General features: G+C 39.5%; 1 non-coding gene across 1 annotated transcript; it reads left to right on the top strand.

Annotated features, from left to right (window-relative positions):
- Window positions 1-56: 56 nt before the first annotated feature.
- On the top strand, window positions 57-214 carry LOC142178678 (U1 spliceosomal RNA). Its single transcript, XR_012706945.1, has one exon. It is a non-coding gene; the product is annotated as a U1 spliceosomal RNA (small nuclear RNA).
- The last annotated feature ends 17,653 nt before the right edge of the window (window positions 215-17,867 follow it).

Here is a 17,867-nt window from a genome sequence, read left to right as displayed (position 1 = left end):
AGGAAAAGGGAAGCGAAAGGCTTAGTATAAGAAATGGGTTGAGAACAGTGAGGAACATACTTACCTGGACGGGGTCAATGAATCAATAAGGCCATGGCCTAGGCCGGTGACCTCCATTGCACCATGGGAGGGGTGACCACCTAAGATCGGCCCAAATGGTTAAGCCTTCGTCATAATTTGTGATAGCGGGGGCCTGCGTTCCCACGGCCCCTACCCAATTCCTAGTCCTAATTTATTAGGCCCAATAAGTAATACGTGCGACTGCATGAGAAGTAGGCCCATTTGCATTTCCTAATCAACGTATTTTTATGTGTTAAATCTAGTACTCTCTTTTAGCCGTGAGAAATTCAAAAATAGCTAGATTTACAAATGTGATCATTCAAAAATAGTCACAGTTTTAAAAGTAATTGAAATTTAATCACTTTTCATGTAAAGATAAATCTGAACGAAAACATTATTCAAAATTAGGAAAAATACTACAGCATAATATACTGGAGAACTTTCCGCGTGTTGGAGTTCTAGTATAATATGCTGGAAGTTCATACACATGTGCACCGATCTCCAGTATAATATGCTGGACCGGTCCCTGTTGCAGCAAAATAGTGATTATTTTTAATGACTTTGTAAATACTGGCCATTTTTGAATGATCAGTCTGAAAACTGACTAGCCCGTGCTATTTATCCCTTTTAGCCGGAATGGGATAATGGGCCGACTGAGGGTTGGTCCAGGCCTAAACGAAAAGAACCTATTTTATGCTTGTATTTGTTTTGTTTGAAATAATTTTATAATATAAATTTTATCCGAGTGATAGAAAACATTTAAAACAATAATTAAAAACAATAAAATTAGCCGCCCACTGGGCAGGCCATTCTCCTTGTTTCTGTCATAAAGTGGGCGTTTGCAATGTTAAGTTATTAACTATATGTACGGAGGGCACTAAAATTCATTGCCGAAAAATGATTTTGACATTAATTAAAATGTAGAAGACAAATACTCCAGGAAACCTCTAATTTAGTTGAAAAATGTCTAGTTTGCTAAAAGCTTAAACAAAATTGCTCATGTAAAAACGGGTAATAAGACACTAGAGGAAAACTACTCTAATACTTAGTACAGTAGTATTTTATATCCAAACATCAATTAGAGAAAATAAATGTGGATTTAAGTGAATTGAAAATATTTTGGGGGCATTTGTATCTATACCCATTTTTTGGGTCACCATTTAACATATATCTGCTTTGCAAAATAAAATTGCAAGCGTATCCATTTTCGGGTAACTTTAGATATATGGACTTGAAGTAGCAGAAATTTATATATGAAGTTTGAACTTCAATTTTTTTTGCCTGAAGTGTAGTCTTATCTAAGCAAAACTTCATATATTTTTGCCTGGAGTTTCGTCTGACTTGCAAAGGCAATCACGCAAATTTCAGTTCATAAGCAAGGGCAAACTTCAGTTCAATTGTGTATGTCTGAAATTTGAACTTCAGAATTTTTGCCTGAAGTGTAGCCTTATCAAAGCAAAACTACAAATATTTTTGCCTAAAGTTTGGCCTGACTTGCAAAGGCAATCAGACAAACTTCAGTTCATAGCAAGGGCAAACTTCAGTTCAATTGTGTATGTGTGTAGTTTGAACTTGAGAATTTTTTTGCCTGAAGTGTGGCCTTATTAAAACTAAACTTCAAAATAAGGTTCAATTTGATGACAGGCGAATCGATGAAACGAGATATAATTTCATCATCAGAATAAATTAATTTGAAAGCTGAAATGGTTAACAGGAACAAACTTGGTCGAAAAATACAATATGCTTATCTTACAATTGCAGAGCCATGACCAAAAGTTTCAGGATTTGCAAAAGTGGACTTATCAACAGGGAAAGTTCATAAATATATGTATGGAGATAAAAGATATAGAGGTGAGCCATTATTTTTACCAAGAAACGTAAATTCGGAGAGCGAAGATGATAGTTTTATTCTTGCATTTTGCCATAAACTAAGAGATACAGTTCAGCGTGAACTCTCAAGATCCTAAACTGGGGAAACAAATAATGGGTTTGGTCAGATCCTAAAGTGAATTGCTCTCAGCCTCATCAGAAAAGAAGAGGAGGAAGAAAGGAACGCATAGGTCAGGAGGAAGAAGATGAGGCGTCTGAAATTATTAAAAATAGGGTATAGATTAAATAATTTTAAAAATATGGGTATAGGTTAAATGAGGGTGACCAAATAGGGCGCCCCGTGCAATTTTTACAATATTTTGGGCCACATTGGATACAGACTAGGTCTAGATTTTTGCTGAGTTTGGCCAATTTCAGAAGCACAAGCCTACTACACATCATTCACAGTCCACAATAAAAGAACAATTAACTAAACTAGCAACCCATATCAGTTATAAACTCTAAATAAGCCTATTTTATTTTTATAACTCATTTTAAACGTCGTACACATCTAATAGTCTCTTTTATTTTCTATTTTGGTCTCTCGTTCGGTCTCTCTCCCAGTGTGGCGAAGTAAAGAATTTGGTTTCTCTCTCCCTTCATTCCCTCGTTTATGCTCAATATCTCTCATTGAAGTGAATGTTTCTGTTCCCATTAAAGTGAAGATTTCTATTTCTAAAAGTTGGCTATGATACTAACAAGATCTGGAAAAGATACAACGCACTGTTGTGGGATGAAGGGCGGGCAAAAAAGAAGTTAATTTAGTCAAAGCTTAAATGATTGTTAATCAATCGGAAAAATTTGAAGATGAAGTAGCATTGCTAGTACTTGAGTTTTAGTTATAATTTTATTTATCTTTTCTGGGGATTGTTTTCTTGTTGATGTCTTATCAATCAATTTATTCTCAATATATGCAATTTATACATATAAAAGAAAGCAGTAATGAATCTGCTTTTATATATAAAAATATTACACTACACACATTATACATGCAATCAGAGTTATACAGCTACACATTCATTATTCAATGATAATGAATATTGAATCTGCAAGCTCGAATAAATATACAACTATTGCATTTATACACAGATCAAACAAAGTTATCCATAAATTATACATGCAAAGGAAAACACATATAGCACATAATAAATTTTTTACGCACAGCTACACATGGATTATATATGGTACACGTGCAAATATGGCTATATACATCTATATATTCATTATTCAACGATGAATGAATAATCAGTACGCAAGCTCCAAAATTTGCATCTATCACATTTATACATGAAGTAAACAGAATAATCCACAAGTTATATAAGTAAAGGAAAATACACGTAGCATATAATAAAAAAATTAGACATAGCTGCATATGGGTACACACACGCATGACTAGTCACATGTAGGGAATGTTTTCTTTTTTTTATTTGCTTTCCGCTCATTATCCACGCAATTGTAGGGAGCGAACTTTTCGCCTATTTTATGTTATACAACGATTTTTATTCGACGCTCTTATTTGGTATGGCTATCCATTTTAGGGTTATTTTCTGCAAACTAGCTTTTAGGACTAGGATGAGTTGTAAAGACTAATGAGCTGGCTATTTATATTTTTTTCCCACAATAAAAGGGGGGAGCTATTGCAAATTCAAACGGATGACAAACAATCTCACATAAAAGAATCTCGTTCTTTTTCCTCGCATAACTCCCTTTCTCTCACGACTCGGAATTATGGCTACCCGCCGTCTTGGCCACACCATTATTCAACTGATGCAGCGGATCGGAATTACTCGACGACATCAGTGCACTAATCCGAAATTGCCAATTCAGAATACAATGCAAAGCGCCGAGGAGCTACTTGCTCCAAGTACGTTGCTGACTCCATTTAGGATCCCTGGAATTCGTAAAAGGCCTTTCCGTATTTAAGATGACCCTCAAGGTATTCAAGATAGTCATATTCTTGCTTCAATTCCAGTTCTACACTTGCCTCCTAATTTCCCCCGAACCCTTATTCGCCCCCAATTACTCGGCCCCCAACTCCGCAACCCTCCTATATAGTAACTGGAGACGATGAAAAAAAATTAACTCCGCAACCCTCCTATATAGTAACTGGAGACGATGAAAAAAAATTAAAATCCTTGATTGACACAGGCAAAAGCCTGCGTGAGGAAGACAGAGCAGTTAGAACCGAACTAGATGACATGATTAGGTTTACAATGGCCATTATTCTCTTTATTGTTGCTATAAATGGAGGAGCAGCTCTTTTCTTCACTTCCAGATTCTTGAGCTGTGAAACAGACTACGTGATGTACTGGATTACTACTATTGAGGGGATTGGATATCTGGGTGCTATTTGATACAACCTAGGGAGAACCACACCCCAAAAGCTAGCTATTAAAGTGGGAGAGCACAAGGCTATATAAACTCCACATTAGCACATTGCAATACCGATGTGGGACTCAAGTCCCATACCTTGCAATGGACCATAACAAACCACAACACTCCGCATCTGTCATCCCCGACGGCTGTGCGCTAGACGTTTCTAGCCCCGGGCGAATACTGCAATACTGACGTCACCATCCATGGAACGGTGAGCACGGAGGGCAGTGGGTGGATCTGATACCATTGATACAACCTAGGAAAAACCACACCCCAAAATCTAGATATTAAAGTGGGAGAGCCCAAAGCTATATAAACCCCACATCAGCACATTGCAATACCGATGTGGGACTCAAGTCCCATACCTTGCAATGGACCATAACAAATTGATACAACCTATGGAGAACCACACCCCAAAAGCTAGTTATTAAGGTGGGAGAGCCCAAGGTTATATAAACCCTACATCAGCACATTATAATAACGATGTGGGATTCAAGTCCCATACCTTACAATGGACCATAACACTGTTTATCTTGGCTGGGAAAGGTGTTTTCTATTCAGGAAGATGTTGAGCGGTTGAACAAAAGCCGCCTTGTCTTGCTAAAGGAACTAATGGATCTTGGACATAAGACACAAGGCGATGATTCAATTTTTACAGAGAAGCTTCAAGATGTTATTAATTTCGTCGAGAAAGAATTATCCTCTAATGTTCCTGCTAGGCTGAACAAATATTTCATACTATTCATCGTAGCAATTGCCTTCTCCTCTACTCTTTTGATTTGCATTAGCTCAATTCACTTCTTATGTCGGTACGTATTTGAATAGCAATTTTCGTTTATTTTCCTATTAGCTTTGTTCGAATTTGTAACGAATGGAAGAAAAGTTTTTGTTATTATAGTTTAGTCCATATTTTGTTATTGTAATTGAGTCCTGTACTTATTTCACATTTAGTCCCTATAAGTGGCAATTTCCATGTGTCCCATTTATTAGGAGCCTTGTCTTATTTATTTTCATGTATTTCCTTTTTCATAGCTATGTTGAATGAAAATTGAGTATATGTTTTTCTCTGCATTTTCTTTCTTTCTTTCTTTTAATTCTTGTTTTCCATTTTCATGATGATTCCAACGTGGGAATCGTTATATTTGTTATCAGAGCCAACGATTCTCGGCTGTTCATCTGTGTTATTGGAGGATAGACAGAAAATTGTGGATTCCAGCAGAGCTTAGAATCAATTCAAACAACAGATTCAAGCTTTTATTGATAGATCAAACAGAAAATTACAGCATATGGAAGAATGATATCAAAATCGTTTCCGCACCTTCAATATTTCACCAAATCATTATGATTTTCAAAGGTCGTCGAGTGAGCAGTGGGACCCGTACGCATATCATTAGTATTCCGGTACAAATTCATGTTTTTATGGAGGTTCCTATGGTTATTTCACTGGTGGATTCAACCCAACGGATGGAGGGCAGAATTATCTCAATTCAACCACAAATGCTTACTCTTACCAGGTTCCATATGCTTATCAGGTCAACAATAACAATCCGGGTTTCTATTTCATTCAGTTCCGTGATGGTTCGCTGGTGTCTATGACTGCCGCTGGGCTAGATAACTTGCTCAACTTTTGTCCCGATTATTTGGAGACTTGAAGCATTTTCAACCACTTAAAAAGCACCTCTTAGTGCATTTGAAATGGGCTATGACCATTTTGAGATTGATCGTTCCTTAACAAGCAATGATTCAACAATGGAAGAGGGATATTTAGTAAGCGAACATTCAGAAATTAAGGAAGATCATGTGTTTGAAAAATTTCCACCACGGTTGCCAACACCGAACGTCGCTGCTGAACTTATGACATCGTGCTTGAAGTTGATGATTTTTCCATCCATTTGCGAAAATTAAAGTATGGATTCAAAACATTCATTTTCTGTCCAAACAAACCAAACAATAACTATGGCCTTTGTCCAAGCTCATTGAAAATTAAAATGTTGGAACGGTAGGCACGGAGGGCGGTGGGTGGCTCTAATACCATTGATACAACCTAGGGAGAACAACACCCCAAAAGCTAGCTATTAAGGTGGGAGAGCCCAAGGCTATATAAACCTCACATAAGCACATTGCAATACCGATGTGGGACTCAAGTCCCATACCTTGTAATGGACCATAACAAATTGATACAACCTAGGTAGAACCACACTCCAAAAGCTAGTTATTAAGGTGGGAGAGCCTAAGGCTATATAAATGTAATGACTCGGCCGGTCATTTTGAGAGTTATTGCCCTGTTTTCCCCTTTTCTACTTATTTTTGTGTTATTCAGCTATATTATATTATATTATATCGGGTTAGTTGGTTTGGGACCGGAGTGGTTTCAGAGTGAATTGAGACACTTAGTCTCTTAAGTAGAAACTTAAGTTGGAAAAGTCAACCGGATATTGACTTATGTGTAAACGATCTCGGATTTGAATTCTGGTGGTTCTGTTAGCCCCGTTAGGAGATTTTGGACTTAGTAGTGCGTCCAGAATGTGATTTGGAGGTCCGTGGTAGAATTAGGCTTGAATTGGCGAAATTGGAAATTTGGCGATTTCGGTCGGCAGTGAAAAATTTGATATCGGGGTCAGAATGGAATTTCGGAAATTGGAGTAGGTTTGTAGTGTCATTTGTGATGTGTGTGCAAAATTTGAGGTCATTCGAACGTGGTTTGGTTGGTTTCGGCATCGGTTGCCGAATTTTGAAATTTAGAAGTTCTTAGGCTTGAATCCGAGGGTAATTTGATGATTTGATGCTGTTTTGAGTGACTCGAAGGTTCGACTAAGTTGTTATGTTGATATATGACTTGTTGGTATTTTTGGTTGAGGTCCCGAGGGCCTCGGGGTGATTCCGGGTGGTTAACGGATTTGTCAAAGTTGGAAAATGCAGCTGAAGCTGCTGCTACTTCTATTTTTGCACCTGCGGAAGAAAGAGTCGCAGGTTCGAGGCCGCTGGTGCGTGTGGGGAGTTTGAAGGTGCGATAAATGCTGGGTTATGAAGGATGCGCAGGTGCGAGTTGGAGGTCGCATCTGCGAGCCCGCAGGTGCGAAACCTGGGGTGCAGATGCAGATGCAGAAAGGGGAATGCTGGACAGGTTTCGCAGATGCGGCGCGCCATGCGCAGGTGCGACGAGTTTGCCGCTGATGCGGAGACTGGGTGGATAAGTGAGTTGCGCAGGTGCGGCTCCTTGGACCACATTTGCGGTCGCACGGGTGCGAGAAGCCTGGGTAGAGGGTACATATTGCTCACTTCGTGAATTTTGGTTCATTCTTCACCATTTCTATTCGGTTTTGGAGCTTTTGGGTGAGATTTGAAGAGGGAATCAAGGGGGTTTCATTGAGGTAAGTTACTTGAGACCTACTACTTGTATATATGGTGATTTTTCGTTGTTTAATCATTATAATTGGTGAAAATGAGGGGTTAGGGCTTGGGATTTTTGGAGAAGTAATTTAAGAATTTGAAGGACCAAACGATGTCGGATTTTGATGAATTTGGTATGGTTATATTCGTGAGTGAATGATCTTTCTAGTTTTGTAAATTTTGTCGGATTTCGATACGTGGGCCCGGGGGTCGGTTTGAGCCAATTTCGTATTTTGGTCTAATTTTGTAGCTTTTCCTGTGGAATTCATTCCATTAGCGCGTATTGATGGTATTGTAATAATTGTGAATAGATTCTTAACATTTAGAGGCTGAGTCCAGATGCAAGAGCATTGCGGGATAGAGATTTGACCGGTTCGAGGTAAGTAACGATTGTAAATCTAGTCCTGAGGGTACGAAACCCCAGATTTTGTATCATTCTACTATTTTTAGTGATGCACAAGCTAGGTGACGGGCGTGTGGGTGTGCAATGTTGGGGATTATTACTTGGTCCATCCCGTAGCAACTATAAAGTTGCATACTTTGTCGAAACTATATGATAATTATATGTTTTCGAAAGAGTTTCTGTAAATTGGGCTGAATGCCATGTTTGAGCCTTGCGCTAGTGCTGTTTGGATCCTTAAGGGCTTTTTCTTACGATCCTCTCATTGTTTTCGATTGAAAATCTATACTCAGTCATGTTTATACTTGTTTACCGCATAACTCAGTTTTATGACTCTATTTCATATAAATGTTTTGGGCCGAATGCCCTATTTTACTGAAATGCCCGAGTGGCTTGAGAGGTTTATGACTGAGTGAGGTCGAGGGCCTGATTTGTGAGGATATTTATGGGATCGGGTTGCACGCCGCAACATGATTGATATCGGTCGAGGGCCTGATTATGAGGATGAGTGTGGATCGGGGCTGCCCACCTGTAGCATACTTTATTATTATAGCACGTGAGTTGTCTGTGCAGATAATAGCGCTTGGGATGAAGGAGCCCTTCCAAAGTCTGTACACACCCCTAGTGAGCGCAAGTACCTACTGAGTGTGAGTGTCAAGTGCTGAGTAACTGGGAGGTATGGGTGATTATGAGGTATGCCTGAGTGGCAAGAGTGATTGTGAGGTATGGCCGAGTGGCACGAGTGACTGTGAGGTTTGCCTGAGGGGCTGTATATGAGTGATGTTTTGCCCGATGGGCTGTTTATGATTTCATCATTTTTTCTCACCTTTGCATTTTTCCTCTGTCTGAAAACTGTTGAAAAATATCTTTAAATGATTTTTACTAGAACTGGGTTTAAATGAGATGTTTTGATTCAAATCCTGATTTTAAAAGCATGTGGTATTTTAGTGAGATTTCATGATATGAATATTATATGCTTTATTTCTCCTCACTACTGCTCAGTGTTTATTTATTATTGTTACTTACTGAGTTGGCATATTTACGTTACTCCTTGCACCTTATGTGCCGATTCGGGTGTAGCTGGACACGGTAGCGGTTATTGATTGTTCTGGTTATAGATTTTTCTTGGAGATAGCAAGGTAGCTGTTTGGCGAGCGCATCCCTTGCTCTTCTCCCCCTTATATTCCTCTAGTTGTATTTAGCTATTTTCCTGGCTGAGTTAGCCTTGACATTGTTAGACAAATTGTAGTAGATGCTCATGACTAGTAACACACCGATTTCGGGCTTTTTCTTCTGCACTTTTATTTTGTTTGGAACTCCTTTACGAAGGTTTTTATGTTAAAATAACATTAAAATTATCTTTGAAATGAAAATATCGGTTTGTTTTGGAAATGAGTCAGCTTGCCTAGTTCCACGATAGGCGCCGTCACGACAGGGGTTAGTTTGGATCGTGACAATAAACCCCACATCAGCACATTGCAATACCGATGTGGGACTCAAGTCCCTTACCTTGCAAAGGACCATAACAAACCACCACGCTCCGCATCGGTCTTCCCCGACGGCTTTGCACTAGACCTTTCTAGTCCCGGGCGAATACTACAATACCGGCATCACCATCCATGGAACAGTGGGCACGGAGAGCGGTGGGTGGCTCTGATACCATTGATACAATCTAGGGAGAACCACACCCCAAAAGCTAACTATTAAGGTGGGAGAGCCCAAGGCTATATAAACCCCACATTAGCATATTGCAATACCGATGTGGGACTCAAGTCCCATACCTTGCAATGGACCATAATACTGTTTATCTTGGCCGGGAACGATGTTTTGCTATTTAGGAAGATGTTGAGCGGTTGAACAAAAGTAGCCTTGTCTTGCTAAAAGAACTAAGGGATCTTGGACATAAGACACAAGGCGATGATTCAATTTTTACAGAGAAGCTTCAAGATGTTATTAATTTCGTCGAGAAAGAATTACCCTCTAATGTTCTTTCTAGGTTGAACAAATATTTCATACTCTTCATAGTAGCAATTTCCTTCGCCTATACTCTTTTCGTTTATTAGGTTTGTTCAATTCTGAAACGAATGGAAGAAAAGTTTTTGTTATTATAGTTTAGTCCTTATTTTGTTGTTGTAATTGAGTCCTGTACTTATTTCACTTTTAGTCCCTACAAGTGGCTATAGGATTAGTTGCCACGTGTCCTATTTATTAGGAGCCTTGTCTTATTTATTTTCATGTATTTCCTTTTTCATAGCTATATTGAATGAAAATTGAGTATTTGTTTTTTTCTGCATTTTCTTTCTTTCTTTCTTTTAATTCTTGTTTTACATTTTCATGACGATTCCAAAGTGGGAATCGTTATATTTGGTATCAGAGCCGACGATTCTCGACTGTTCATCTGTGTTAGTGGAGGATAGACAGAAAACAGAATCAATTCGAACAACAGATTCAAGCTTTTATTGATAGATCAAACAGAAAACTGCAGCATATGAAAGAATGGTATCAAAATCGTTTTCACACCTTTAATATTTCACCAAATCATTATGACTTTTGAAGGTCGTAGAGTGAGAAGTGGGTTTCCTGTGACCCGTACGCATATCATCAGTATTCCGGTACAAATTTAAGTTTTTATGGAGGTTCCTATGGTGATTTCATTGGTGGATTCAACCCAACGGATGAAGGGAAGAATTATCTCGATTCAACCACAAATGCTTACTCTTACCAGGTTCCATATGCTTATCAGGTCGACAATAACAATTCGGGTTTCCATTTTGTTCAGTTCCGTGATGGTTCGTTGGTGTCTATGACTGCCGCTGGGCTAGACTGATTGCTCAAGTTTTGTCCCGATTATTTGGAGACTAATTGCTCACAGATATATTTTCAACCACTTAAAGCACCTCTTGGTGTATTTGAAATGGGTTATGACCATTTTGAGACTGCTCGTTCCTTAGCAAGCAATGATTCTACAATGGAAGAGGGATATTTAGTAAGCGAACATTCAGAAATTAAGGAAGATGAGGTGTTTGACAAATTTCCACCACGGTTGCCAACACCGAACATCACTGCTGAACTTATGACATTGTGCTTGCAGTTGATGATTTTTCCATCCATTTGCGAAAATTAAAGTATGGATTCAAAACATTCATTTTCCGTCCAAACAAACCAAACAATAACTATGGCCTTTGTACAAGCTCATTGAAAATTAAAACGTTGGAACGGCGGGCACGGAGAGCGGTGGGTGGCTCTGAAATCATTGATACAACCTAGGGAGAACTACACCCCAAAAGCTGGATATTAAGGTAGGAGAGCCCAAGGCTATATAAACCCCACATCATCACATTGCAATACCGATGTGGGACTCAAGTCCCATACCTTTCAATGGACCATAACAAATTTATACAACCAAGGGAGAACCACACCCCAAAATCTAGTTATTAAGGTGGGAGAGCCTAAGGCTATATAAATCCCACATCAGCACATTTCAATACCGATGTGGGACTCAAGTCTCTTACCTTACAATGGACCATGGCAAACTACCACGCTCCGCAACCGTCGTCCCCGACGGCTGTGCGCTAGACTTTTCAATCCCCGAGCGAACACTGCAATACCGGCGTCACCATCCATGGAACAGTGGGCACGGAGGATGGTGGGTGGCTCTGATACCATTGATACAAGCTAAGGAGAACCACACCCCAAAATCTAGCTATTAAGGTGGGAGAGCCCAAGGCTATATAAACCCCACATTAGAATATTACAATACCTTGCAATGGACCATAACACTGTTTATCTTGGCCGGGAACAGTGTTTTTCTATTCAGGAAGATGTTGGGCATTGAACAAAAACTTGTCCTGCTAAAGGAACTAAGGTCTCTTGTACATAAGACACAAGGCGATGATTCAATTTTTACAGAGAAGCTTCAAGATGTTATTAATTTCGTCGAGAAAGAATTACCCTCTAATGTTCATGCTAGGCTAAACAAATATTTCATACTCTTCATCGTAGCAATTTCCTTCGCCTCTACTCTTTTGATTTGCATTAGCTTAGTTCACTTCTTATGTCGGTAGGTATTCGCATCGCATTTTTTGTTTATTTTGCTATTAGCTTTGTTCGAATCTGTAACGAATAGAAGAAAAGTTTTTGTTATTTTAGTTTAGTCTATATTGTGTTATTGTAATTGAGTCCTGTACTTATTTCACTTTCAGTCCCTACAAGTGGCTATAGGATTAGTTGCCACGTGTCCCATTTATTAGGAGCCTTGTCTTATTTATTTCCATGTATTTCCTTTTTCAAAGCTATGTTGAATGAAAATTGAGTATATGTTTTTCTCTGCATTTTCTTTCTTTATTTCTTTTAATTCTTGTTTTTCATTTTCATGACGATTCCAACGTGGGAATCGTTACATTTGTTATCAGAGCCGACGATTCTCGGCTGTTCATCTATGTTAGTGGAGGATAGACAGAAAATTATGGATTCTGGCAAAGCTCAGAATCAATTCGAACAGCAGATTCAAGCTTTTATTAACAGATCAAATAGAAAATTACAGCATATGTAAGAATGGCATCAAAATCATTTCCGCACCTTCTATATTTCACCAAATCATTATGACTTTCAAAGGTCGTAGAGTGAGCAGTGGGTTTACTGTGACCCATACGCATATCATTAGTATTCCGGTCAAATTTAAGTTTTTATAGAGGTTCCTAGGGAGATAAAACTAGATGGTCAGTGGGGTGAACCTATAGCTGGACAGTGGTGTCTACGACCAAAGTAGTGAGCTCCTCAAGCTGTGGAGCTATGTCCTGGACCTGGGAGCTGCTGGCCTAACCCAATGATGGCTCTGTGGTAGTGGTGGTAGCCATGGCAGCCATGTCCTCAAGTGACTGGGTGATGGCCCTCTGCACATCTGCCCCCGCATCATCCTTTTCCTTTATAGAGGCAACATGTTTACCTTTGTGTGGCGTCTAGTAACCAACCTCCTCAACAACTTTCTCTTCGTGTGTCTCCTTACGAGACTCTACTAATTCCTCATCCGAATGGTCATCAGTGTGTGCAGCAGGTTCTTGAGCCTATGAGGTGCTAGTACCATGTTCCTCCTCTACTGATAGGAGGTTTGTGAAGTCCAAGAAAGGTCTGGTGCTTGGGAGGTGCCAGCTCCATGCTCCTCCTCTCCCGGGAGAAGGGGGAACATCTACATCTTCACACAAAGCAGTGATGAGGCATAGAAAGAGGAGCATAGTTTGCCCTTGGTTTGCCCATATGCTAATCTCAGGGAATATGAGCTTCTCCACATCAATCTTGAAACCCTATTCTTGTTGGCTATAGGCGAGAACATATAAACTTAGCCAATACCAGCTTTTTTGGGCGTGATCTTTCTTTTGAATTTTCTGGCCCGGTGCAATCCGGGATGGAGTTCCCTGTGCTATGACAGAAGCTACCCAAGCACGCTTATCATCTTTTCGTGCCATTTTTGTGTCATATTCTTCCATGCGTCCTTCCCACCCCACAAAATAGAGTTCATTGATTAATTTAGGGCCACAAGATACCGCAAACCCTCGGATTATGACTGATGTCAAGTAAGTTTGAGGCTTTGCTTGCTGCTTAGTGATTGAAGAAGCATAGGCAGCATAGAATACCCTGACAAGTACCTCATTTTATTCCCCTCCCTCTTCTTGATGTTTTCCAGTATGTGAAGGTAGTTCTTCTAAAATCAGTTTACACTCAGCCGCTTTTCCAGGAATGATGTTCCTTTTTCCCAATGCGTATCTGTATTTATTCCAGGATCCGATAATACTAAACCTGAGTGTATCTTCAACATTATCTCTTCGTACTTCTGCACGGGATCAACTCGTGGCACTGGGTCAAGTTGTTCCCTCTCCTCTTCATATTGCGATAAGACTCGGATGAAGTGACATATGTCCAATGCTTTTTGCGTTGGGACTGTTTTGATGTTGGATCTATAAGTCTAGCCTATTTCTTTCCTTTTGTGGTGTGTGTTGTAGGTGGTTGTGCTTTCTTGGGGGTCATACATGTCAATGAAAGTCAAGTTAGCATATGGTAGAAACCCTCATGGAAAATGACAAAGAACTATAGGGGAAAACACATTCCATGGACCGCTTATCCGGTCGTAGAACAATTCTGTGAACCGCAAAATGCACCACATAATGAGCCATACCATGTCCAACATAGTATGCAGACTGCATAAGTGGAGCAAAACTAAATCTGCAACTGCAAAATGAACGCAGATAGGTCCTTTTTGCATTAATAGTTTTACCAAAATCTAACATGTAAGGCGAGGTTCCAATCGGTATTTTGAATGCGGTCCGATAAGCCCACATCACGTTATCTAGCTTTCTTCACCAATTGGTCCTTTTTGCATTAATAGTTTTTGCTAGAATGTTCTTAATTTCTCAGTTGGAGACTTCAACTTGACTACTTGATTGAGGATGATAAGGAGTGGCCACCTTGTTCTTAACTCTATATTTCTCGGGCAACCCCGCAAAGGCGTTTTCGCAAAAGTGAGATCCACCATCACTAAGGATGGCCCTTGAGGTTCCAAATCGAGTAAATATGTTCTTTTTCAAGAAGCGGTTACACTTCTTGCCTCATTGTTTTGCAATGCAACTGCTTCAACCCACTTTGAAACATAGTCCACTGCTACCAAGATATACGTCATGTCGTATCAGCTGAAAAAGGGACTCGTGAAATCGATTCCCCACACATCAAAGATCTCTACCTCCATCACAAAATTTATAAGCATCTCATGCTATCAATAAATTGACTATTGTCTTTGACATTGATCATATGTCTTGAACATTAGATTTACGTCTTGGTATACTGATGTCTAATAGTATCCACATTCAAGCAGTTTTTCCACTATATGGTTTCCACCATGGTGACACCCAACTAGAGAGTCCTGACGTGTGTTGAGAATCGGCGTCACCTCATCTTCCGGAATACAATGACGAATGATGTTGTAGGTGCATATCCGGAATAAAAGGGTTCCTCCCAATATTTATGCCTATAATCCCTCAAGAACTCTTTCTTTTGATAAGCTTCCAATTTATCGGGGATAAGGAAACTAACTAAGAAGTTATCTATATCGGCATACCAATGAGTTGAAGAGCTAGATATTGCCAAACGTTTTTCATCTGGGAAGGTATCATTGATTTCAAGATCTCCCTTTGGTCTCCCTGCCTCTTCAAGCCTACATAAGTGATACGCAACTTAATTTTCCGTTCCTTTCCTATCTTTGACTTTAAAGTCAAATTCTTGTAACAAAATGACCAACCTAATCAATCTCGGTTTGGCATCATTCTTCTCTATAAAGTAGTGGAGAGTAGGATGATCAGTAAAGACTATCACCTTGGATCCCAACAAATAGGCCCAGGATTTTTCAAATGCATAGACAATGGCAAGCAATTCTTGCTCAGTCAGTATAATTCATTTACGCGCCATTGAGTGTCTTGCTTGCTTAGTAGACAGGGTGTAAATTCTTGTTGTACCTTTGACCAAGCATCGCCCCAATATCCACACCACTGGCATCATACGTAAGCTCAAGTGAAAGAGACTAATGGGGTGTTACAATAATAGGTGTCATGGTGAGCTTTCCTTTCAAGTCCTCAAAAGCTTTGAGGCACTTCTCATCGAACACAAATTTTACCGCCTTTCCAAGAAGATTTCACATGGGACTCACAATCTTTGATAAATCGCCGATATAAATAGGCATGCCCCCCAAAAGCTTTGAACTCCTTTGACCGAAGTGGGAGGAGGAAGCTTGGATATAGCTACAATTTTTAATCGATCAACATCAATGCCTTGCTTGGAGATTTTATGTCCAAGAATAATACCTTCGTCCACCATGAAGTGACACTATTCCTAATTGAGCACAAGGTTGGTATCTTCGCATATTTTAAGTACTTGCCTAAGATATTCATGGCAATCTCATAGGCTTGGAAATGGAACTCATCCATCATATTGAGTTGTATATCCTTAGATTAATAGCTTTGGCCCAGTTAAGATTTAACTTTTTTAAAGCCCACATAGCTTTGTGTTCTAGCTCCACTGGCAAGTGACATGCCTTGTCAAAAACCAACCGGTAAGGCGAGGTTCCAATAGGTATTTTGAATGCGGTTTGATAAGTCCACAGAGCGTCATCTAGCTTTCTTGACCAATCGGTCATGTTTGAAATAATAGTTTTTGCTAGAATGCTCTTGATTTCTCGGTTAGAGACTTCAACTTGACCACCTGATTGAGGGTTATAAGGTGTGGCCACCTTGTTCTTAACTCCATATTTCTCAAGCAACCCTACAAAGTCTTTGTTGCAAAAGTGAGATCCACCATCATTAAGGATAGCCCTTGAGGTTCCAAATTGAGTAAATATGTTCTTCTTCAAGAAAGCGGTTACACTCCTTGCCTCATTATTTGGCAAGGCAACTACTTTAACCCACTTTGAGACATGGTCCACTGCTACCAAGATATACGTCATGTAGTATTAGCTCACAAAGGGACCTATGAAATTGATCCCCCACACATCAAAGATCTCTTCGTCCATCACAAAATTTATAGGCATTTCATGCCATCTATAAATTGACCCTTGTATTTGATATTGATAATACCTTGACCATTAGATTTGCATCTTGGTATGTCGATGTCTAATAGTAGCCACATTCAAGCACTTTTGCCATCGCACAGTTTCCACCGTGGTGACACCCTACTGGAGAGTCATGACATGATTTAAGAATTGGTGCCACCTCATCTTCCGAAATACAATGACGAATGATGTTGTAGGTGCTTATCTAGAATAAAATGGGTTCCTCCCAATAGTATTGCCTACAATCCCCAATGAAAATTTTCTTTTGATAAGCTTCCAATTCGCCGGGGATAAGGGCACTAACTAAGAAGTTATCTATATCGGCATACCAAGGAGTTAAATTTCTAGATATTGCCAAACGTTGTTCATTTGGGAAGGCATCGTTGATTTCAAGATCTCTGTTTTGTCTCCCCTCATCTTCAAGCCTATTCAAATGATCTGCGACTTGATTTTCTATTCCTTTTCGATCTTTGACTTCAAAGTCAAATTCTTGTAACAAAAGAACTCACCTAATCAATCTCGTTTTGGCATCCTTATTCGCCATAAGGTAGAGGAGAGCAACATGATCAGTAAAGACTATTACCTTGGATCCCAACAAATATGCCCATAATTTTTGAAAAAGCATAGACAATGGCAAGAAATTCTTGCTCAGTCACTGTGTCATTCATTTACGCGCCATTAAGTGTCTTACCTCCATAGTAGATAGGGTGTGAACTCTTGTTGTGCTTTTGACCAAGCACCGACCCAATAGCCACACCATTGGTGTCATAGATAAGCTCAAATGGAAGAGGCCAATTGGGTATGACAATAATAGATGTTGTGGTGATATTTGCTTTCAAGTCATCAAAAGCTTTTAGTCACTTCTCATCGGACACAAATTTAGACTCATTTTAGAGAAGCTTACACATGGGACTCACAATATTTGAGAATTTCGCATAGGAAGGCTTCAATAGAAATTCACATCTTTGGAGTACTTGCCTAAGATTATCATGGAAATTTTTGAATGAATCACCAACTACGAAGAAGTCATCCATGGATACCTCTTAAGAATCCTCCACCATGTCCAAGAAAATTGACATTATACACCATTGAAAGGTAGCCGGGGTATTGCATAGCCCAAATGGAATCCGGCTAAAAGCAAAGGTCCCATAAGGACATGTGAATGTCGTATTTTCTTGGTCCTCC

Source organism: Nicotiana tabacum, chromosome 24, assembly GCF_000715075.1.
Source record: "Nicotiana tabacum cultivar K326 chromosome 24, ASM71507v2, whole genome shotgun sequence".
In the NCBI taxonomy this organism is placed as follows: domain Eukaryota; kingdom Viridiplantae; phylum Streptophyta; class Magnoliopsida; order Solanales; family Solanaceae; genus Nicotiana; species Nicotiana tabacum.
This window is presented reverse-complemented; position numbering and strand designations above follow the sequence as displayed.